The sequence below is a fragment of the Scyliorhinus torazame genome, chromosome 9 (assembly GCF_047496885.1).
Source record: "Scyliorhinus torazame isolate Kashiwa2021f chromosome 9, sScyTor2.1, whole genome shotgun sequence".
In the NCBI taxonomy this organism is placed as follows: domain Eukaryota; kingdom Metazoa; phylum Chordata; class Chondrichthyes; order Carcharhiniformes; family Scyliorhinidae; genus Scyliorhinus; species Scyliorhinus torazame.
This window is the reverse complement of record NC_092715.1, coordinates 70,694,241-70,718,796: the sequence shown is the minus strand read 5'-3', so window position 1 is coordinate 70,718,796 and position 24,556 is coordinate 70,694,241. Positions and strand designations below refer to the sequence as shown.

Here is a 24,556-nt window from a genome sequence, read left to right as displayed (position 1 = left end):
GAGCCTGTCCACTATCCCTTGAAGAGAATGTCTGCAGGCAGCCAAATAGGAGGCCACCTGGAGTAAAATTGTCAAGCATGTTCCAGTGTCAACAAGTCCAGGTTCTGGACCTGTTTTCACACCAGCATCAGTGTGCCACTATCTGGGGTAAAATCCAGGTCTTTGTTTCAGTACGTTTCTAAATAATGCGATCCCATCTCATGCAATTCCATCTAATTGGCCTTGCATATTAAAGATCAATAATCAGATATATATTCAAATGCAACCCTTTAGTAATGTTTGTGGTGAAACAGAATATAATACAGCAGAGTCCAGACATGCACATTCCTTTGCATGCATGTAAACAAAACAAATAACAAAGTAAGGAAAGGAAAACGTGTAATTATCCATAGCTGGTCTAATGAGGTGCCTTAGCATGTCTGACTAATTTCCTGCATTTAACCATAACCTTGTTTCTTTTCAGCCAGGAACTGGAGGGGAAAAGTAATTTGTCAGAGTTTCCTTGTAGCAATACGATAGTGAGCTGATGGACCAATGCAAATAGCTTGGCCCAGAAATTTAGTGGTGCTCATCGGGCAATTAGTAATGGGTAACAAATGCTGGCCTTGCCAGTGAGGCTCACACTCCATTAAAGAATAAAAATTAAAGTGGGAATAGGGTAGGGTAGAAGGTTAAGTAACTACGCAAAAAATAGTGAAATGCAAAGTATCCCAGTTATTCCGCTAAAGTTCTTGGGCTGGATTCTCTGTAGCCTGACGCCGAAATCATGATTGGCTATCGGGCGGAGAATGGATTCTGACGCCGGAATCCGTACCTGATGCTCGTCCGCCATGCCCCGCCTCCTCCATACCGGGGTCATCGTGATGTGCGCCACGCGCTGTTTCAACGCCGTTGGCATGTCATCGGATAGCCCACCAGGTGATGCTCTGCCCCCCCCATGGGCCGAATTCCCGACGGCACGGGCCACGTGTTTCCCAGCGGTCTGAAACCTGGCATGCCGGTTGCGGACAGTGTCCAGTGCCGCCACACTCGGCCGGGATCCATGCTGCTGGCCGGGATTCATGCTGCTGGCCGGGGGAGGGTGCTTCGGCTAGGGCTGGAGGGACTGGTGGGGGGTGGCCAGGGAGTGTGCTCTGGGGCCGCGTTTGGTGGGTTATGGTTTGCCACGGCCGGCAACATGTTTTACAGCGCGACCGGTGCAGGTCGTCAGCCCTGTGCGGCCCGGGACCCGGCCATTGTCCGGCCGTTTTTGGTGCGATCTGAGGGAGTTTCACGCGGCGCTGGTGCTAGCCCCTCACCGGTACCGGAATCGGTGAAATGAAAAAATGAAAATCGCTTATTGTCACAAGTAGGCTTCAACTGAAGTCACTGTGAAAAGCCCCTAGTCGCCACATTCCGGCGCCTGTTCGGGGAGGCTGGTACGGGAATTGAACCGTGCTGCTGGCCTGCCTTGGTCTGCTTTCAAAGCCAGCGATTTAGTCCTGTGCTAAACAGGCCCTCAGGGGTTGAGGGGTTCATGGCGATTATCCTGTCGTGAACCTCCCGTGGATTCTCTGTTTGCGCTGGCACGTAGCCTCAGAAACGGAGAATCTAGCCCCTTATTTCCATGCAAGTGTCATTTGAAGATTGGATTTCATCTGGTGTAAGAGGAGGGGAGAATCTCGTTTTGGGCTATGGTCTGGGAGTGGGGGAAGGGGAGGTGTAATCCGGTGGTTGAGGGGTTTGGAGAAATTGATTGGCGGCGTGGGTGGGGGGGGGGGGGTGCATTTGGAAACATTGGTCGCTGGCTGACAGCAATTGATGGCTTGTGCCAGTGGGGTCACTGGAGGCTGGCCAGCTTGCTTTCTTTTAACATGGACAGGAAACTCCCTTATCTGGCAAATGAAGCGTCCTGTATCTGGAAATTGAAAATGGGTGTCGCAAGTTCTTAATTAACCCCTCCCCCCCACTTTAATGTTCCCTGAATGTCCTTTTGATTCCAGTACAACATCTTTGTCAATATGATAGGCAATGCGTTTCTGGTTGCATATGTGGTGGAAATCAACATATTTGCAGTTTACAAGATTACAACACCATTTATTAAGTGCATGTGTTGCTTCTTTCGATTTTACACCTATGTGCAACACTTTGTTCTTTGGCCCAGTCAGATACTTTGTTTAGCTCCTCCTATAGGTTTCTGGGTTATCTCAATTCCCCTGCTCTCCTATTTTGGTATTTTCATTGAGTTTCAGAGTCCTTTCCAACTCCACGCCATCTCCCACAATGACTTCAATCCTTGAACTGAAGATTTTTTTTTACCATTGCCTCTGTAGCTGTGCTTCCCCACCTTCCCCTAAACAAGTTTCCCTTTGCACTTTGTATTACCTTTTGAATCAGACTGTGTGTGTTCCTATATTAATCCCAGTCTTCCCCTTTCTCTTTCTTTCTGCAAGGTTTGAAAGATTATTTTTCTTCCCCTCGTTTTACTTTTAGGTTCGTTAATCTGTTTAAGGCCAGATTCTTCCTCCTCGTCTGCCACAGGATCGTCACGGGCGGGACGCGGACCATGTAAAGGCCCATCAACCTCGGGTGAAAATTTATGGTCGCCGGGTAGGTGCGGCCGGAGAATCCCGCCCTTAGTATCATACTTGTTCAGCCTAAGCTTTCTGATCTTGGGTCTGCACTTATTCCGCATGCCCAGAATTATTCTTTTAAAGGTGTTCCATTTGACATTGACTGAACGTAAAGGCTTTAATCGCAAAATAATCATGACGAGGTGCAAAGGGAGTCAGCATTTTTTTTTAGTTGCATGCCATCGAAATTACAATGCAGAAGGAGTCTGTCTGGCCTAACCAGTCTGTGTTGGTTACATTACATAAGCAGATGTTCGAATCCTGCATGCCTGCTTGATTCCATACTCCTTTATTTTCTTCACTTACCTATTCTTAAATATTGATGTGGGGCTGCATTTTATGGAGGGGAGGTGAGGGCTGGGGGGCTGCTGCCATCCCCTCTGGAGTGAAGGTCGGCCGGTAACCAAGACCTCGCAAGGAAACCCACTCTGCAGCCATAACACGCTGTGGGCTGGCTAAATGAGGAGAGAGTGAGACTTCTGCCCCTCAATAGGAGGAATCCCTGCCCTTGAGAGCTGTCAGCCAATCAGATTGACCAGCAGCTCTAGCAGTCCATCAGTGCCAGAGCTCAGTAGTGGGCGCTACCAGGACTGCAAGAAGGAGCTTGAAGGAGGATAGTGGCTGTTGCAGAAAAGTAGGTCCTGGGCTTCCTGGGGAAGAGATCTGAGGGCTTAGGGAGGGTGGAGATGGGGGTGGGGGAAGCTAGCCTTTGGAGGACTGATGGTGAGGAAGGAAGGATGGGGGGCGGGGGGCTAGGAAATGGGAACTGCCCTGGTTGCACATAAGGCACCCTGAATGAGGTGCCAACCCCCCCACTACCTTCCCATCATTTCTCATCTGGGCCACAATAAAACAACCTGCTGGCAGCTGTCCACCTGCACATGCCTACCATGTGAAGGCATGGGCAACATATTATCGTGGTCCACAAGCTTGCTAACAAGCCTAACAAGCTTTTAATTACTCATTTAAATATGCAGGTAGGCTGCTGATTTCGGGATCCGTCCGGAGTAATGCATGGGTCAGGCTTGGGGGTGGATGGGAATGTGGTAGGCTAGCCACCTGAAATATTTTGTATGTTCCCCCCATCGAAACCACACTTGGCAGTGGGTCTTAAAACCGGCCCATTGTTGCTATTTCAATATCTGACTCTCCTTGTGCATTTATGGCCTTTTGACCATCTTTATTAAAACATATACAGAAAAGTTGCTCCTACAGCCTACAATTTTATATTGTATCCATGTCCCCTCGTTCTTCCCCCTCATTCTTCACCGCTATATTTGCTGTCTCCCACCCCTTCTTAATTTTAACCATCTATCAAATCAACCAATAATCTCCTCAATTCTGTGGGCAGTTTTTCAAGTCTTTTGTATTGAGAAGCATCTTAGTGAAGTAGTATTGTAAACCCCATCCTTCTCACTGCCTGCCCTCCAAAGGTGGGTTTAAACTAATGTTGCTGGGGGTGGGAATAATAATAATAAGAAATCGCTTATTGTCACAAGTAGACTTCAAATGAAGTTACTGTGAAAAGCCCCTAGTCACCATATTTCGGCTCCTGTTCGCGGAGGCTGGTACGGGAATTGAACCGTGCTGCTGGCCTGCCTTGGTCTGCTTTCAAAGCCAGCGATTTAGCCCTGTGCTAAACCAGAAGAACAGTAAGTCAGAAAATGTAGAGACTGGGGATGAGCATGGCACCAGGGCCAGGCTGGCTAAGAGGAAGGGCAAGCTGGGGAGGTCAAACTCAGTGGGCCTGGAAGTGTGGAGTGTATCTGCTTCAATGCAAGGAGTATAACAGGTAAGACAGATGAACTTAGAGCATTGATTCATGCGCGGAACTTGGATGTGGTTGTGATAATGGAGACTTGGTTAAAAAAGGGACAGGACTGGCAGCTAAATATTCCAGGATATAGGTGTTTAAGCGATTATTGGGGGTGGGGGGGGGGAGGTAAAAGAGGTGGGAGAGTTGCAATACTGGTTGGAGAACATATTCCAGATATACAGAGGGAGGACACCTGAGAAGAATCAAGTAACAAGGCATTGTGGGTAGAACTCAGAAACAGGAAGGGAGAAGTCACTATGATGGGGGTATACTACAGGCCTCCCAAAAGCCCACTGGAAGTTGAAGAACAGATATGTAAGCAGATTCTGGATAGATGTAGAATTGATAGGGTTGTTATAGTGGGAGACTTTAATTGTCCTCATATTGACTGGAAATCCCTTAGGGCTAGGGGTCTGGATGTTGAGGAATTTATTAAGTGTGTCCAGGAAGGTATTTTGCAACAAGATGTGAATAGTCCGACTAGAGAGGGGGCTTTACTGGACCTAGTATTATGAAACGAACCCGGCCAGGTGATCAAAGTTGCAGTGGGGAACATGTGGCAAACAGTGATCACAATTCCGTAAGCTTTCGGGTACTCATGGAAAAGGACGAGTGTTGTCCTCGGGTTCAGGTGCTAAATTGGGGGAAGACTAACTACAACCGATTAGACAGGATTTAGAGGCTGTTGTTTGGGAGAGGCTGTTTGAGGATAAATCCACATTTGGCATGTGGGAGTCTCTTAAGCAGCTGTCGATGGGAGTGCAGGACAGGCAGGTGAAAAGGAAAGGCAGGATTCGGGAACCATGGATGACCAGGGAAATTGTGAGTCTAGTTAAAAAGAAAAAGGATTTCCCTGTTGCTAAAAAAAGATAAGGATCCGACGGAGTGTGGGTCGTATCGGCCCATATCACTTCTGAATGTGGACGTAAAAGTGTTGACGAAGGTACTAGCGGGTAGGCTGGAGGAGTGCCTCCCGAAGGTGATAGGGGAGGATCAGACGGGGTTCGTGAAAGGGAGGCAGCTGTTTTCGAACATTAGGAGGGTTTTAAACGTTGTTATGGCACCGGCGGAAAGAAAGGAAACGGAGGTAGTTGTGGCATTGGATGCCGAGAAGGCGTTTGATCGGGTAGAATGGGGGTACCTGATGGCAGTGCTGGAGCGGTTTGAGATTGGACCAAGGTTTGTGAACTGGGTAAAGCTATTATATAAGGAACCGAAGGCGAGTGTCCGCACAAATAATATCAGTTCGAGATATTTCTCTCTCCACCGTGGGACGAGACATGGATGTCCTATGTCCCCCCTGCTGTTTTCACTTGTGATTGAGCCATTGGCCATCGCATGGAGAAGTTCGGGAGCATGGAAAGGAATAGTGCGGGGGGGGATAGAGCATAGGGTGTCCTTATATGCCGACGACTTGCTGCTGTATGTGTCGGAACCGAGTGTGTCGATAGGAGGAATATTGGAGCTACTGCGGGTATTTGGGTCTTTCTCGGGGTACAAGTTGAACCTGGACAAGAGTGAATACTTTGTGGTGTCTCGGCCGGGGGTGGGGGCAGGGGTGGGAGGGCTGCCATTCCGTAGAGCAGGGACTCATTTTAGGTATCTGGGGGTGCAGGTTGCCTGGGAGTGGGGGAGGCTTCGCAGGTACAACATCATTAGTTTGGTGGGGAGAGTGAAAGCCGATCTGACAAGGTGGTGCGGCCTTCCTCTGTCACTGGCAGGTCGGGTACAGGCGGTTAAAATTAATGTGTTGCCGCGATTCCGGTTTATTTTTTAATGCCTACCGATTTTCCTGCCAAAGTCTTTTTTCAGGGAGATTGAGGGAAGGATTACCTCATTCATATGGGGAGGGAAGGTGGCCAGAGTGAGAAAGGTGCTGCTACAGAGGGGAAGGCAGGCAGGGGGTTTGGGTCTCCCGAACCTGTTGTACTACTACTGGGCGGCGAACGTGGAGAAAGTGCGGAGCTGGGTCAGAGGGGTTGATTCTCAGTGGGTCAGAATGAAGGAGAGTTTGTGCAGGGGGTCGGGGCTGAAGGCACTTGCAACAGCACCGCTCCCGATAGCTCCGGGGAAATATTCAGGGAGTCCGGTAATAATAGCTTCATTGAAAATCTGGAGGCAGTTTCGCCAACACTTCGGGTTGGGTTTAGGGTCAAGGGAAATGCCGATTCGGGGGAACCACAGATTTGAGCCAGGGAGGTGGGATGGAAGTTTTCGGAAATGGGAAGAGAAGGGGATTAAGACGCTAAAAGATTTGTTTCTTCGGGGTCGGTTTGCAGGATTGAGGGAGCTGGAAGCGAAGTATGGGCTGGAGCAGGGAGAAGTGTTTAGGTACATGCAGGTTCGGGATTTTGCCAGGAAGGAGATACAGAGCTTCCCAGAGGAACCGGCCTCTACATTGCTGGAGGAGGTGTTGACGCCAAGGGGACTGGAGAAGGTGGCAGTGTCAGCGGTGTACGGAGCTATTCTGGAAGCGGATAAGGCACCACTGGAAGGGATCAAAGCAAAGTGGGAGGAAGAGCTGGGAGAGGTTATAGAGGAGGGGGTCTGGTGTGAGGTGCTCCGGAGAGTGAATGCCTCCACCTCATGTGCGAGGTTGGGACTGATACAGCTGTAGGTGGTATATAGAGCGCACGTCACGAGGGCGAGGATGAGCCGATTTTTTGAAGGAGTAGAGGATGTGTGTGAGCGTTGCGGGGGGGGGGGCCGCGAATCACGTTCATATGTTTTGGTCCTGTCCACCGCTAGGGGAGTACTGGAAGGAGGTGTTTAGGGTAATTTCCAAGGTGGTGCGTGTGAAACTGGACCCGGGCCCCCAGGAGGCCATATTCGGGGTGTCGGACCAGCAAGGGTTGGAAACGGGAGCGGAGGCAGATATCATAGCCTTCGCCTCGTTGATCGCCCGAAGGCGGATCCTGCTGGGATGGAGAGCAGCCTCTCCACCCATTGTCCTGGCATGGCGGGGGGACCCGTTGGAATACTTGACCCTTGAGAAGGTTAAGTTCGAACTGAGGGGAAGCTCGGAGGGGTTATACAAGTCATGGGCACTATTTATTATGCACTTTCAAGAACTAGATAACAACGAACATTAGGTGGGGGGGTGGGGGGAAGGGGGGCTGTGTAGATTAAGGGTGACTACGGGCAATACCTGATTCCTTTTTGTCGTTTGTTTATGTAAACATGCGGGCTGATGTTTGGGGGTTGGTGGGCGGATGGGATCGTTGTTATTATGGGGTTTGACATATCTTGCTGATTATTGGTTATTGTTGATGGGTGTAAATGCGGGAGAAAATGTGAAAAAGGAGGAGAATAAAAATATTTATATTAAAGAAAAAGGATGCATACGTGAGGTCTCGGCAACTAAAAACAGATGAAGCACTTGAAGAATCCAACAAAAGTAGAAATGCGCTCAAGCAGAGAGTTAGGAGGGTCACAAAATGTCCTTGGTAGACAGGATTAAGAAGAATCATTTTATACGTACATTAGGATCAAGAGGGTAGCGAGAGAAAGAATTGGTCCACTCAAGGACAACGGAGGGAGAATGTGTAGAACCAAAGGAAGTAGGTGAGATCCTTAATGAGTGCTTTGCATCGGTATTCACAAAGTAGAGGGACATGTTGATTGGTGGTGTCTCCGAAGGATATGCAAACACTTTAAAACAAGTCATCATTATGAGGGAGGAAGTGTTAGCTGTGTTAAAAAGCATTGAGGTAAAAAATCCCCAGGGCCAGATGGCATCTATCCCAGATTACCAAGGGAGACGAGAGATGAAATTGCTGGGTCTCTAACAGAAATATTTGTTTCCTCGTTGGCCACAGGTGAGGTCCCAGAGGATTGGAGGATAGCCAATGTTGTCCGTTATTTAAGAAAGGTAGCAAGAATAACCCAGGTAATTATAGGCCAGTGAGCTTGACGTCAATGATAGTGAAATTGTTGGAAAAGATTCTCAGAGATAGGCTGCGGGATTCTCCATTGGCAGCAGCCCCCCCGACAATTTTCCAGGCCCCGATGGGCTGAGCGGCCGTCGGTTTCTGGCCAGTCCCGTCGGCGTGAAATGGACATGGTCCCACATGGCGGGACCTGGCTCGTAGGCCGTCTGGTGCAGTCCTCGGGGGAGGGGGGGGGGGGAGGGCCTGTGCCATGGGGGCACTCCTTCCTTCCGCGCCGGCCTCTGTAGGGCTCCGCCATGGCCGGGGTGGAAAAGACAACCCCTGCGCATGCGCAAGAATACGCCGGCCGGTCTGCGCATGCGCGGAACCACGCCGGTGGTTCCATGCATGCGCTAACTTGCGCCGGCCCTTCTGTGACAGTTGGTGCGGCGCCAACCCCTCCACCGCCGGCCTAGTCCCCTGAGGTGCGGAGGATTCCGCAACCTCTGGTTGGCCCGACGCCGCAGTGGTTCGTGCCATTTTATTACGCCGGTGTCGGGCCATCGGGGGATTCGGGAGAATCCCGCCCAGGATCTATGCACATTTGGAAGTGAATGTTCTTACTAGTGACAGACAGCATGGTTTTGTACGAGGGAAGTCATATCTCACTAATTTAATTGAGTTTTTTGAGGAGGTGACAAAAATGATTGACGAGGGAAGGGTTGTGGAATGTTGTCTACATGGACTTTAGTGAAGCATTTGACATGGTCCCTCATGACAGGCTGGTGCAAAAGATTAAATCACATGGGGTCGGGGTGAATGAGCTAGATGGATTCAGAACTGGCTTGGCCATAGAAGACAGAGGGTAGCAGTGAAAGGGTGATTTTCTGAATGGAGGTCTGTAACTAGTGGCGTTCCGCAGGGATCGGTACTGGGATATCATGTAATATATATATAAATGTCTTGGAAGAAAACGGAGCTAGTCTGAGTAGCAAGTTTGTGGATCAGACTAAGATTGCAGGATTGCAGATAGTGATGAAGATTGCCAGAGAATACAGCAGGATATCGATAGGCTGTAAAATTGGGCAGAGAAACGGCAGATGGAATTTAACTCCGACAAATGCGAGGTGATGCATTTTGGTAGATCCAATTCAGGTGGGAGCTATAATATAAATGGCAGAGCCATCAGGAGTATGGAGACACAGAGCGATCTGGGCGTGCAGGTCCACAGATCCTTAAAAGTGGCAGCACAGGTGGAAATGGTGATAAAGAAAGCAAATGGCATGCTTGCTTCATAGGAAGGGGTGTCAAGTATAAAAGCTCACAAATTATATTGCAGTTAAAAAGAACATTGGTTAGGCCACATTTAGAATAATGTGTCTAATTCTGGTCACCACATTACCAGAAGACGTGGAGGCTTTGGAGAGAGTACAGAAAAGGTGTACCAGGATGTTGCCTGGTACGGTGGGTATTAGCTACGAGGAGAGATTGAATAAACTGAGATTGTTCTCCCTAGAAAGACGGAGACTGAGGGGCGACCTGATTTATAAAATTATGAGGGGTATAGCTGGGGTGAACAGTTGGAGGCTTTTTCCCAGGGCGGAAATGACAATTACAAGAGGACACAAGTGAGAGGCGGGGGAATAGGTTCAATGGAGATGTGCGGGGCAAGTTTTTTTACACCACAGGTGGTGGTGGCCTCGAATGCACTGCCAAGCGAGGTGGTTGAGGCAGATACATTAGCAACCTTCAAGACTTATCTGGATAGATACATGAACAGATGGGGTATGGAAGTATCCAGGGGGTTTGTCTAGCTAGGACACGCGATCGGTGCAGGCTTGGAGGGCCGAAGGGCCTGTTGCTGTGCTGTATTGTTCTTTGCTCTTTTGTTCTCTCTCATGCGTCAATATCCACTAATGTGAACTTCAAAATGATACAATTGCTCCAACTGTGGTCCTAGGAAGGTTTTATATCTAGAGTCTTAAATACATCTCAACTTTTCCTATATATGTTATCATTAGAACATTTAAACACTGCAGGAAACTTACAAATGACTTGGTAGAACAAAAATAAATCCACAATACCCAAGAGATCCAAGGAGAAGGAAAATCCGACAAAGGCAGAAATCCAGACATTTAACTGTGAATAAGAACCTAATTCATCATCTGAGTCCATTCATGTTGGGTAAGGTTTCATAATTTTCTGAACCCACTTCTTGTCCTCTACAAAAACAACCTCGACAATTATGATTGAATGTTTTGTGTGCAATGCAAAAGATCTATAGCTGCTGTTTTTAGCAGAAGTATTATGTGTTCACAATTGTGTTTTTGATTAGACTTTGGCAGTTTTTTGTTGTATAGTGTTCATATTATGAATGGTTCATTATGAATTATCTAAAACTTTGTTACGCCAGTATCTTTATAGGTAACTCTGCCATCTATTGATCCTGAGGGCTGGAATGATAGTAAGCTACTGTGATCTCAGAAGAAGGAGGAAGCCATTTTTGATTAGCAAGAGGAACTCAAATCTGAATGATTAAAGGCACATTAACAAGGCAGTTTGTAAAGAAAATCCTTCTGAATGTATTCAGGTAGTGAGAGGTAAATAAGAATTAGTATCAACTTATAATTAAAGTTGTGGGGATGCTTTCAACTATTAAGACAGGGGATGGGGTAAACAGAGTAGACCTTGAAAGAGGATGGATAGAAAGTTTAATATTTAGATTGTATCTTTCATGACTTTGGGCTGTCCCAGAGTGAATGATAGAATTTACAGTGCCGAAGGAGACCATTCGGCCCAACTAATCTACACCAGCCCTTGGAAAGAGCACCCGACTTAAGCCCACGCCTCCACCATATCCCTGTAACCCAGTAGGCCCATCTAACCTTTCTTTGGACACTAAGGTACAATTTAGCATGGCCAATCCACCTAACCTGCACACCTTTGGACGGTGCGAGGAAACCAGAGCACCCGGAGGAAACCCACGCAGGCTTCCGAGGCGGGAATTGAACTTGGGTCCCTGGAGCTGTAAGACAGCAGTGCTAACCACTGTGCCACCCCACTGAGTGCTACCCAGTCAATTAATTACTTTGAAATGCAGTCACATTTGGAATGTGCAGCCACAAATTTGGGAATGGTAAGCCCCCATTTTTGATTTGATTTCTTTCTAGTCACGTGTACCGAGGTATAGTGAAGTGTATTGTTCTGCTTACAGTCCTGGCAGATCGCTCCATACATGAATACCTAGAACATACTATAATAATTATAGAACATACTATAATAACGGTTATAAAAGATGTAGAAAGAATATCTGTAGGGGAGAGCTTGCAGAGAGCTGCCACACTCCAGCACCACCTTGGGAGAAAAATATTTAAAATACAGCTGCAGCCAGTTGTTGTTTTTCTCTGTGCCCGATGTCAGTCAGGAAGAGGAAGAGCTGGTCAGATTCCCTTGTAGTTGGCCTTCTCGGCTCAGTACTGTTTGGAGAAATGCGCGAGCAGCTTGCAAATCTCTACTCTCACTCCACTCCCTGACCCGCATAGCTTCCATCGGCCTCTCCCTCTAAGGTGCTGCCGTGGTTACGGCCCCGCTGCTACCAAACCGGTCCCGACCTTCCCAGCGGCTCTCGCCGCCCAGCAAGCCAGCCGGACTGATCTCCACTGTCTGCTGGAAGCAGCCCAAGCACAGTGAGTGTCCACACGGCAGCGTCACCAGCAACATCCGGCAAACCGGGTACAGGCACTCGGCCAGGCTGCGGACCGGAGCCGGGGGCCAGGCAGCGCCTCGCGCTCGGACAGACCACTCTGTCTCTTTCACCCCATTGTGACTGCTCCAGTCCAACTTGGGAGTGCTTTCACGTTCCCTCACCCTCACAAAGAAATTCAGGAGGGGGTCCCAACTCTTCCAGGCCCTCGTCCTCTCCTTTCTCCAGCCCGCGTCAGGGGAAAACTCCCGACAATCGGCGCCTTCCTTCAAATCGCCACCCAAAGACAGCAGGGAAATAAATGGCCAGATCATGTTTTTGTAGGCAGTGATTGAAGGATGAATATTGTCCAGGACACTGGGGTGAACTTTCCAGATCTTCAAATAATGTGGTGGGATCTTTGATGTCCATCTGCAATCTGTTTAATGCCTTGGGTTCTGGACACCACCTCAGCCAGTACTTTCCTCAAGAATGTACTGAAATGCCAACATGAGGTGGGACTTGCTGATCAGAAGAGTGGCAGTCACCCCTCCAGCCTATTACAAAGCCTGGCTGTTAAATGCTTCTGGGGCAGCCAGTGTTTCCCTCAATGGGAAGGATGGGAAATCCAGTGCTTTGTGTAATTCAGCCCATAGTCACTGCAAGCAGGGGAAAATACTAAATGGTGAAGATGTTAGAAGATAAAAGTGATATGCTCAATAAATTACAAAAGACTAAATTTATTTTTTTCTTTTCCTTCTTCGCTTTGGTCAGAGGCAATCTAATTGGAATGGAAGTTGAGTTTCTGAGGAGACAGAACAAGTACCAAAAGGAATAATCATATCCAAAGGGATAGAACATAAATCTCTGAAGGGCTAGGTATGTGTGAGAAAGAGAAAACAGTGAATTACAGACCAGTTAACCTAACATCAGTTGTTGAAAAATGCTGGAATTTATCATTGAGGAAGTGTTAACAATGCACTTAGAAAAGCAAAGTATGATTAGAACAAGTCAACATAGTTTTATGAAATGGGAAATCCTGATGGACTTCCGGTGGCGGCCATGGGGTAAGTGGTCGCATATTTGGTAGCTCCCGTTCATGGTGGACCTTTTCCACAATTTATGGTGGATTTGATTGTCAAAACAGGAGACTGGTGAAGTAGAAGAGAAGGATTCCCCACCTGTGTATGGCTTCATGGGCCAGAAGTGGTCTGAAAAGGAGAGATCGTTGGTCAAAGACAGGAGTGGAGTCTGCAGCACAGGAGAATATGGTGGAGGGTCAGGGACCGAAACTGCCGGCCCAGTGGTCAACGGAGCAGCTGGTAGTCTTCAGGAGAAATTCGCTCAGCAAAGAATGGAATACCTGGACCCGATTAAGACAGGATTGATCGTGTGGAGCAGAGACTGGAAACCCAGGGCCAGGCAATCCAGAAGGTGGAAGAGGCGGTGGCTGAGCATGAGGATCAACTAGCCGCGATGGCGGTGGAGATGGGCTGATGAAGGGCGACCAGAAGAGGCTGCAAGAGAAAGTGGAGGACCTGGAGATTTTTGCGTTTTGGACAGGGCTTTGCTGGCGGAGATGTTAGGTGCCGAGTATTCGCCGATTGTTGTGTCAGACCATGCCCCTCACAGGGTGGATTTACGGGTAAGGAAGGAGGGGGGCCAGCGCCCGCACTGGAGATTGGATGGAGGACTGTTAGCAGATGAGGAAGTGTGCGGGCGGGTGAGGCCGACCAGAATTATGTGGAGATAAATGACACGGGAGATTTCGGTAGTAACGGAATGGGGGGGCACTGAAGGCAGTAGTTAGGGGGAGCTGATTTCGGTACGCGCTCATAGGGAGAAGGTGGAGCGGGCAGAGATGGATAAGCTGGTTAGGGAGATTCTCCAGGTGAACAGAAGGTACTCGGAAGCCCCGGAGGCGGGCTGTTGAAAGAACGGCAGAAACTGCAGATGGACTGCACGGTAGTGGCTAGCACGGTGACTTCACAGCGCCAGGGTCCCCGGTTCGATTCCCCGCTGGGTTACTGTCTGTGAGGAGTCTGCACGTTCTCCCCTTGTCTGCGTGGGTTTCCTCCGGGTGCTCCGGTTTCCTCCCACAGTCCAATGACGTGCAGATTAGGTAGATTGGCCATGCTAAATTGCCCTTAGTGTCCAAAAAAGGTTATGAGGGGTTATTGTGGTACGGGGATAGGGTGGAAGTGAGGGCTTAAGTGGGTTGGTGCAGACTCAATGGGCCGAATGGCCTTCTTCTTCACTGTATGTTCTATGGAGTTTGGCTGATATCCACAGGGAAGGCGGTGGGGCAGTTGAGGAAGGCGAGAGGGGCGGTATATGACTATGGGGAGAAGACTAGTAGGGATGCTAGCACACCAGCTCAGGAAAAGGGAGGCGGTCAGGGTGATAGCATGAGTGAAGGATAGAGGGGGGGAAACATGGACTTGGACCCAGTGGGGGTAAACGGGATGTTCAAGGAATTTTACAGTCGGCTGTATGAGTTGGCGCCCCCAGTTGGGATGGAGAGGATGAGGAAATTCTTGGAGGGTTTGGAGTTTCCGAAGGTGGAGGAAGGGTTGGTGGAGGGGCTGGGAGCCCCGATCGGGATTGTGGAAGCCGTCGAGGGATTGGAGGCCATGCAGTCGGGCAAGGCCCCGGGACCGGACGGATACCCAGTGGAATTTTATAAGAAGTTTTATGGGGTGCTGGGTCCGCTGCTGGTGAGGGCATTCAATGAGGCAAGGGAATGGCGTGTTCTTCCCCCAACAATGTCACAGGCTTCGATTTCATTGATCCTGAAGTGGGAGAAGGACCCAGAACAATGCGGGTCATACAGACCAATCTCCCTACTCAATGCAGATGCCAAATTGCTGGCCAAAGTTTTGGCCTCGAGGATAGAGGATTGTGTTCCGGGGGTGATAGGGGAGGTCCAGACGGGATTTGTCAAAGGAAGGCAGTTAACGGCCAACCTTAGAAGGCTCTTGAATGTCATCCTGATGCCCTCCGAGGGGGGGAGGTGGAGGTGGTGGTCGCTATGGACGCAGAGAAGGCATTCGGCCGGGTGGAGTGGAAATATTTGTGGGAGGTCCTGGGTGGTTTGGGTTTGGACAGCATTTTGTAGATTGGGTCCGGTTGCTGTACCAGGCGCCAGTGGGGAGTGTGCGGATGAACCGAGTGAGCTCGGAGTGTTTTAGACTGAGCCGGGATGAGGCAGGGATGTCCACTCTCCCCACTGTTGTTTGTCCTGGCTATAGAGTCATTGGCGATGGTGCTGAGACCGTCAAAGGACTGGAAGGGGCAAGTCCGGGGCCGGGTGTGGGGGGGGGGAACACAGGGCCTTGTTGTATACGGACGACCTACTCCTGTATATTTCCGACACGTTAGGGAGAGATTATGCGGATCTTAGGGGAATTTGGCCGGTTCTCGGGGTATAAATTGAACATGGGTAAGAGTGAGGATTTTGTGATCCAGGCGAGGGGGCAGGAGAGGAGACTGGGGGAGTTGCTGTTTAAAGTGGTGGGAGGGAGCTTTCGACACTTGGGGATTCGGGTGGCACTGGGGTGGGAACAGTTACATAAATTAAATCTGGACTGGTTAGTTGTGCAAATGAAGGACTTTCGGAGGTGGGACATGCTCCCGCTGTCACTGACGGGGAGGGTACAGACCGTAATGATGACGTTCTCTCAAGATTTTTGTATGTTTTCCAGTGTCTTACTATTTTTATCCCAAAGGCCTTTTTAAAGCGGGTTAATGGGGTGGTTTCTGGGTTAAAACCCCACGAGTGAGGAAAGTGCTGTTGGAGCGGAGCCGAGGCGGGGGAGGGTTGGCCCTACTGAACTTTAGGAATTACCTCTGAGCGGCAAATATAGACATGATCAGGAAGTAGGTAGTGGGGGAAGGGTCAGTGTGGGAGCAGGTGGAGGTGGCGTCTTGCAGGGGCACAAGTTTAGGGGCACTGGTAACAGCACCTCTACCGTTCTCGCCAGCTCGGTACTCCACAAGCCTGGTGGTGGTAGCAGCTCTGAGAGTTTGGGTGCAGTGGAAGGAGCATCGGTGTGGGCCCCAATTTTGGCAACCACCGGTTTGTGCCGGGGAGGTTGGATGGGGGTTTCGGCGGTGGCAGAGAGCAGGGATTGAGAGGCTGGGGGATTTGTTTATCGATGGGAGCTTTCCCTGTTTGGAGGATTCGGAAGAAGAGTTTGAATTGCCGGGTGGGAATGGGTTTCGCTATCTGCAGGTGAGGGGCTTTGTACAAAGGCAGGTTTCGACCTTCCCACTTTTACCGCCACAAGGGATACAGAATAAGGTAGTTTCAAAAACGGGGCTGGGGGAAGTGAAGGTATTGGAAACTTATAAAGGGCTCATGGAGTGGGAGGGAACCCAGATACATGATTAACACTACACCCCTGTATGCTTCACCCGATGCCGGTGTTTATGTAGTTACATTGTGTACCTTGTGTTGCCCTATTATGTATTTTCTTTTTTTCTTTTCATTTCATGTACTTAATGATCTGTGAGCTGCTCGCAGAAAAATACTTTTCGCTGTACCTCGGAACACGTGACAATAAACCAATCCAGACCAATCCAATGTAATCCAAGTGGGAAGATGAGCTGGCTAAGGAGCTAGAGGCATGTCTGTAGGAGGATACTCTGAGTAGAGTCAACACGCCCACATCATGTGCCAGGCTCAATCTGATACAATTTAAGGTGGTTCACCGGGCACACATGACGGTGGCTCCGATGAGCAGGTTTTTTTTGGGTAGAGGACAGGTGTGTGGGGTGCGCGGGAGGGCTCGCGAATCATGTCCACATGTTTTGGACATGTCCGAAGCTCAGGAGATTCAGGCAGGGATTTGCCGATGTCATGTCCATGGTGCTAAAAACGAGGGTGGTCCCGAGTCCAGAGGTGGCGATTTTTAGACTGTTGGACGACCTGGAAGTCCAGGGGGTGAGAGAGGCTGACGTTTTGGTTTTTGACTCTTTGGTAGCACGGAGATGGATCCTATTATCTTGGAGGGACTGTGAGTTCCCGAAATTGGCGGTATGGGCCAGCGACATGGCTGGGGTTCCTCAGGCTTTAGAAAATTAACAGGAAAAAAACAGAATCTGCTCAGACGAGGAGGAGCGTAACAGACATCTACCGACGCTGAAAGATGCCCTTGTACAAACTGGATATGGCGTTCGACTCATCGATCGACAGATCCAACGCGCTACAGCAAAAAACCGCACCAACCTCCTCAGAAGACCAACACGGGACACAACCGACAGAGTACCCTTTGTCGTCCAGTATTTCCACGGAGCGGCGAAACTAGGACATCTTCGTTGCAGCCTTTGACACGTCATCGATGAAAATGAACATCTTGCCAAGGTCATCCCCACACCACCACTACTTACCTTCAAGCAACCTCAAACAAACCATTGTTTGCAGCAAACTACCCAGCCTTCAGAACAGCAACCACGACACCACACAACCCTGCTATGGCAATCTCTGCAAGACAAGCCAGATCATCGACATGGGTACCACCATTACACGTGAGAACACCACCCACCAGGTACGCGGTACATATTCGTGCGACTCGGTCAATGTTGTCTACCTCATACGCTGCAGGAAAGGATGGCCCGAAGCGTGGTACATTGGCGAGACCATGCAGACGTTGCGACAATGGATGAATGGACATCACGCGACAATCGCCACGCAGGAATGTTCCCTTCCAGTCGAGGAACACTTCAGCAGTCAAGGGCATTCAGCCTCTGATCTTCGGGTAAGCGTTCTCCAAAGCATCCTTCAGGACACGCGACAACGCAGAATCGCCGAGCAGAAACTTATAGCCAAGTTCCGCACACATGAGTATGGCCTCAACCGGGACCTTGGATTCATGTTGCATTACATTGACCCCCCAAGCCTGGGCTTGTGAAATCCTACCAATTGACCTGGCTTGAGACAATTCACATCTCTTTAACCTGGGATTACCCCTCTCTCTGAATTTGTAAAGCCTGCAAATACTCGCAGTCAAAGGATCGTATTGCATCTTTGACTTTGTCTCTATATATGTTTCTGGAACCTACCTCTTCATTCACCTGAGGAAGGAGCAGTGCTCCGAAAACTAGTGATTCGAAACAAACCTGTTGGACTTTAATCTGGTGTTGTAAGACTTTCTTACTGAGAAAATTAAATTCGCCCTGAGAGGATCAATGTTAAGGTTCGTTCGGAGGTGGCAGCCGTTTAGCGACTTCTTTGGGGAAAACTAAAACTGTTAGCAGATACAATAGGAGGGGGTGGGGTTAGGGAATGGTGGGGGGGTAGGGGAGTTAGTTTAGTTTAGTTCAGGCGGGGTCAGCGAGAGGAGATGGAGGGACTGAGGAATTGTGTGTATATGCCATGTTGGCTGGGTGTGGTTGGCCGGGGGGCGTGTTTTGTACTGAATTATGTTTACATTTATTTTTGTTCTTTCTGTTGTCATAAAATCATAAATGTCTTAATAAAATAAGACCATAAGACATAGGAGCGGAAGTAAGGCCATTCGGCCCATCGAGTCCACTCCACCATTCAATCATGGCTGATTTCAACTCCATTTACCCGCTCTCTCTCCATAGCCCTTAATTCCTCGAGAAATCAAGAATTTATCAACTTCTGTCTTAAAGACACTCAATGTCCCGGCCTCCACCGCCCTCTGTGGCAATGAATTCCACAGACCCACCACTCTCTGGCTGAAGAAATTTCTCCTCATCTCTGTTCTAAAGTGACTCCCTTTTATTCTAAGGCTGTGCCCCCGGGTCCTAGTCTCCCCTGCTAATGGAAACAACTTCCTTACATCCACCCTATCTAAGTCATTCATTATCTTGTAAGTTTCTATTAGATCTCCCTTCAACCTCCTAAACTCCAAAGAATATAATCCCAGGATCCTCAGACGTTCATCGTATGTTAGGCCTACCATTCCTGGGATCATCCGTGTGAATCTCCGCTGGACCCGCTCCAGTGCCAGTGTGTCCTTCCTGAGGTGTGGGGCCCAAAATTGCTCACAGTATTCTAAATGGGGCCTAACTAATGCTTTAGAAAGCTTCAGAAGTACATCCCTGCTTTTATATTCCAAGCCTCTTGAGATGAATGACAACATTGCATTTGCTTTCTTAATTACGGACTCAACCTGCAAGTTTACTTTTAGAGAATCCTGGACTAGGACTCCCAAGTCCCTTTGCACTTCAGCGTTATGAATTTTGTCACCGTTTAGAAAATAGTCCATGCCTCTATTCTTTTTTCCAAAGTGCAAGACCTCGCACTTGCCCACGTTGAATTTCATCAGCCATTTCTTGGACCACTCTCCTAAACTGTCTAAATCTTTCTGCAGCCTCCCCACCTCCTCCATACTACCTGCTCCTCCACCTATCTTTGTATCATCGGCAAACTTAGCCAGAATGCCCCCAGTCCCATCATCTAGATCGTTAATATATAAAGAGAACAGCTGTGGCCCCAACACTGAACCCTGCGGGACACCACTCGTCACCGGTTGCCATTCCGAAAAAGAACCTTTTATCCCAACTCTCTGCCTTCTGCCTGACAGCCAATCGTCAATTTTAAAATGTTTTTTAAAAAATAAAATAAAAGGGGAAATCCTGTTTGAAAAATTTATTGGAACTTTTTGAGGATGTGATGGGCAGCACGGTGGCACAGTGGGCAGCTTTGCTGCCTCATAGTGCCAGGGACCTGAGTTCCATCCAGCCTTGGGTGACTGAGGGATTCTATAGATAACTTGTAGGGATTCTATAGATAACTTGTAGGGTACATATAGGGGAACCAGTAGATATAATATACATCTGGAATTCCAAAAGGCATTCGATAAGGTGCCACACAAAATGTTAATAGGCAAGATAAGTGTTCATGGAGTTGGGGTAATATATTAACATGGATAGAGGAGCCGCGGTTTAACCAAACTATTGGAAGTCTTTGAAGAAGCAACTTGGTTGAAGGGGAACCAGCGGATTACTGCACTTAATTTTACAGAAAGCATTCGATAAAGAGCCACATCAAGGGTTATTGCAGAAAATTAAAGCTCATCGTGTAGACAATAACATATTGGCATGGATAGAAGATTGGCTAGCTCCTGATACAATTCAAGGTCGTTCATCGGGCTCACATGACAGTGGCCCGGGTGAGCAGATTCTTTGGGGTGGAAGGCAGGTGTGCAAAATGTGCGGGAGGACCAGCGAACCATGCCAAATGTTCTGGGCATGTCCGAAGCTTAGGGGATTTTGGCAGGGCTTTGCAGATGTCATGTCCATGGTGTTAAAAACAAGGTTGGCACTGAGTCCAGAGGTGGCGATTTTCGGGATGTCGGAAGACCCGGGAATCCAGGTGGAGAAAGAGGCAGACGTTCTGGCCTTTGCTTCCCTGGTAGCCCGGAGACGGATACTATTAGCTTGGAGGGACTCAAAGCCCCCGAAGTCGGAGCTATCGGACATGGCTAGCTTTCTCTGTTTGGAGAAAATTAAGTTTGCCTTGAGAGGGTCCCTGTTAGAGTTCGACCGGAGGTGGCAACCGTTCGTCGACTTCTTCGCAGAAAATTAATTGTCAGCAGAAGGGGAGGGGGGGGGGGGGGGATTAGTTTCGCTTAGAGAAGGGGGTTAATAAAGGTGGGACCTGTAAGGGAGGGAGACGGCTTTTGCACTATGTTTATAGTTTCATGTACATTGTTTATTTTGTTGTTGTTAAAATACCTTAATAAAATGTTTATTTTTTTTAAAAAAAGAAGATTGGCTAGCTAACGAGAAGCAGAGATTAGGCAGAAATGGGCCATTTTCTGGTTAGCAGGATGTAATGAGTGGTGTGCCACAGGTACTCGTGCTGGGGTCTCAACCTTTTCTAGAAATTACTTTGATGAAGGGACAGGAGATATGGGGCGGGATTTTCCCGTACCCGGCGGGGCGGGGGGTCCCGGCGGGACGGAGTGGCGTGAACCACTCCGGCGTCGGGTCACCCCAAAGGTGCGGAATTCTCACTACCTTCAGGGGCTAGACCCGCCCCAGAGTGGTTGGCGCCCCGCCGGCTGGCGGAATAGGGGCCTGGCGCCACGCCAACTGGCGCCGAAGGGCCTCCGCCGGCCGTCGCATGCGCGGGAGTGCCAGCGCATGCTAGCGTCATCCCCGCGCATGCGCACATGGAGTCACTTCCGCAGCGGGAATGGTGGATGACCACGGCCTCCAGTGGGGAAGGAATAGAGTGCCCCCACGGCACAGGCCCGCCCGCGGATCAGTGGGCTCCGACCGCGGGCCAGGCCACCGTGGGGGCACCTCCTGGGGCCAGATCCCCTCGCACCCCCCCAAGAAACCCGGTGCCCGCCCGCGTCGCCAGGTCCCGCCGGTAAGGGACCTACTCTGATTTACGCCGGCGGGATCGGCACTGAACAGGCGGGACTTCGGCTCATCGCAGGCCGGAGAATCCGGACAGCCCCGGGGCCCATTGAATCGCGCCGGACCCCACCATTCTCCGAGGCGGGCGGCGCGACTCACGCCACGCCGGTTTTTTTGGGGCGGGAGAATTGGGAGGACGGTGGGGGACCCCCGGCGATTCTCCCACCCGGCAGGGGGGTCGGAGAATCCCGCCCATGGTTGCTAAATTTTCTGATGATACAAAGTACGTTCTAAAGATGACATGAGGCTTCAGGTGGATAGAGATAGGTTAAGTGAATGGGCTAAGACCTGGCAAATGGAGTATAATGTAGGAAAATGATAAATTGTTCATTTCAGCAGGAAGAATTAAAAAAAGCATATTATCCAAATGGTGAGAGATTGCAGAGCTCTGAGATGCAGATGGATCTAGGTGTCCCAGTGTATGAATTGTAAAATGTTAGCATGCAGGTACAGCAAGCCATTAGGAAAGCTAATAGAATGTTACTGTTTGTTGCGAGGGGAATTCCCGTAACAGCCTCCCCGAACAGGCGCCGGAATGTGGCGACTAGGGGCTTTTCACAGTAACTTCATTGAAGCCTACTTGTGACAATAAGCGATTTTCATTTCATTTCATTGAATACAAAAGTTATACAGGGCATTGGTGAGACCACATCTGGAGTACTGTGTCCTGCATTGGTCTCTTTATTTAAGGAAGATAGAAATGCTTTGGAAGCAGTTCAGAGAATGTTTACCAGACTAATACCAGGAATGGAAGGGTTACCTTTGTGAGGAAAGGTTGGACAGACAAAGCTTGTATCTGCTGGAGTTCAGACAAGTAAGAGGCAACTTGACTGAAATGTCTAAGATCCTGAGGAGCCTTGACAGGGTGGATGTGGAAAGGATGTTTCCTCTTGTGAGAGAATCTAGAATTAGGGGTCACTGTTTAAAAATAAGGCGTCGCTTATTTAAGGACGAGATGAGGAGACCTTTTTTCACTTGGAGGGCTATGAGGCTTTGGAACACCCTTTCCCAAAAGGTGGTGGAAGCAAAGTCTTTGAATATTTTAAATGGAGAGTTAGATAGATTCTTGGTAAGCAAGAGAGTGAAAGGTTATAGGGTTAGATGGGAATGGGGGTTGAGGTTACAATCAGATCAGCCATGTTCATATTGAATGGTGGAACAGGTTCGAGAGGCCGAGTGGCCTACTCCTCCTAATTTGTATGTTTATATGTAGGATTAGGTAACACATAGAAAGCAGAGATTGAGCATAAACAAGGCTTTTTCAAATTGGCAGGCAGTGAATAATGGAGTGCCGCAAGGATCAATGCTGGGGCTTCAGCTATTTATAGTCCACAATAATGACGTGGTCGAGGAGACAGGGAGTGATGTATCAATGGTGTTGATAATACCAAAGCTCGGTGGGAAGGTAAGCTGTGGGGAGGACACAGAGGCTTGCCAAAAGATGTAGACAGGTTAAGTGAATGGGCAACAACATGGTAGATTTTAATTTAATTTAATTTAATCTTTATTGTCACAAGTAGGCTTACATTTATACTGCAATGAAGTTACTGTGAATGCCCCTAGTCACCACATTCCGGCACTTGTTTGAGTACACCGAGGGAGAATTCAGAATGTCCAATTCACCGAACTTCCGTCTTTTGGGACTTGTGGGAGGAAACCGGAGCACCTGAAGGAAACCCACGCAGACACTGGGAGAACGTGCAGACTCCGCACAGACAGTGACCCAAGCCGGGAATTGAACCTGGGACCCTGGCACTCTGAAGCATCAGTACTATCCACTGTGCTACTGTGCCACCCACTGCCGTCATCGAGTATAATGCAGGGAAAACCATCATTTTCAAAAGGTAGGAAACTTGTAAGTGTCAGCAAGCAAAAGGGAAGCCAAATGGTGTGTTGGCCTTTATTGCAAAAGAATTGGATTACAAAAATAAAGAAGTCAAGTTACAATTGTACTGAGTTTTGGTGAGACCGTATCTGGAATACTGTGCGCAGTTTTCATCTCCTCGTAAAAGAAAGGATATACTTGCAGCGAAGATTCACTAAATTAGAGCAAAATACCGTAGATGCTAGAAATCTGAATTAAAAACAGAAAATGCTAAATAAACTCAGCAGGTCTGGAAGCATCTGTGGAGGGAGAAACACACTTAACGTTTCGAATCCGATGACTCCAGTTCTGTAGAAGGGTCAATTGACTCGAAACGTTAACTCTGTTTTGCACTCCACAGGTGCTGCCAGACCTGCTGAGTTTATCCAGCATTTTCTGTTTTTATTTCACTAAATTGGTCCTGGGATGACGGATTGTCCTGTGATAAGAAGCTGACTACATTGGGCTAACTTTCTGGCGTTCAGAAGAATGAGAGGCAATCTCATTGAAAGCTACAAACTTCTGAAGGGGTTTGATTGGGTGGATGCTGAAAGATCATTGCTACTGGTCAGGGAGTCTAAAACACAGGGACAGAGACTCAAGATAAGGGCCAAATCATTTAGGACTGAAATGAGAAGAAATTACTTAATTCAAAGACTTCTTTGGAATTCTCTACCCCAGAGGGCCGTGGATGCTCCATCGCTGAATATATTTAAGGCTGAGATAGACAGAATTTTAGTGTCTTAGGGAAATAAGGGATATGGCAGTGGTTGGGAAAATGGAGTTGGAACCCAAGATTAGACATGATATTGAATGATGGAGCAGACTTGATGGGCCATTTGGTCTACTCTTGCTCCTATTTCTTGTGTGTGTAAGGTACCTGGCAGCACTGTAGCACAAGTGGATAGCACTGTGGCTTCACAGCGCCATGGTCTCAGGTTTGATTCCCCGCTGGGTCACTGTCTGCGAAATCTGCACATTCTCCCCGTGTCTCCGTTGGTTTCCTCCCGGTGCTCCGGTTTCCTCCCACAGTCCAAAAACGCGCAGGTTAGGTCGATTGGCTATGCTATGGCTATGCCCTTAGTGTCCAAAAAGGTTAGGAGGGGTTATTGGGTTATGGGGATAGGGTGGAAGTGAGGGATTAATGTGGGTCGGTGCAGACTCGATGGGCTGAATGGCCTCTTCTGCACACTATGTTCTATGTTCTGATGTGGTCACATCATGCACCATGGGCTATTGTGTATAATTACCATACAACTGCAGGGATACCCAGTCAATAATAGTTGCTGTAACATGTTATTTTTCTTATCA

The 24,556-nt window shown here is 48.8% G+C and overlaps 1 protein-coding gene across 5 annotated transcripts in view; it reads left to right on the top strand.

The window, feature by feature from the left end:
* Positions 1–24,556, top strand: part of arhgef28a (Rho guanine nucleotide exchange factor (GEF) 28a) — a 680,059-nt gene that overhangs the window by 25,775 nt on the left and 629,728 nt on the right. Inside the window, exon 1 of one of the 5 annotated variants that reach the window (XM_072516089.1) lies at positions 2,499–2,589. The exons of the other annotated variants lie outside the window; for them this stretch is intronic. The gene's annotated coding sequence lies outside the window, so the exon portion shown is untranslated. Of the gene's footprint in view, positions 1–2,498; positions 2,590–24,556 lie in introns of those variants that run through there. 5 annotated transcript variants of the gene reach the window in all.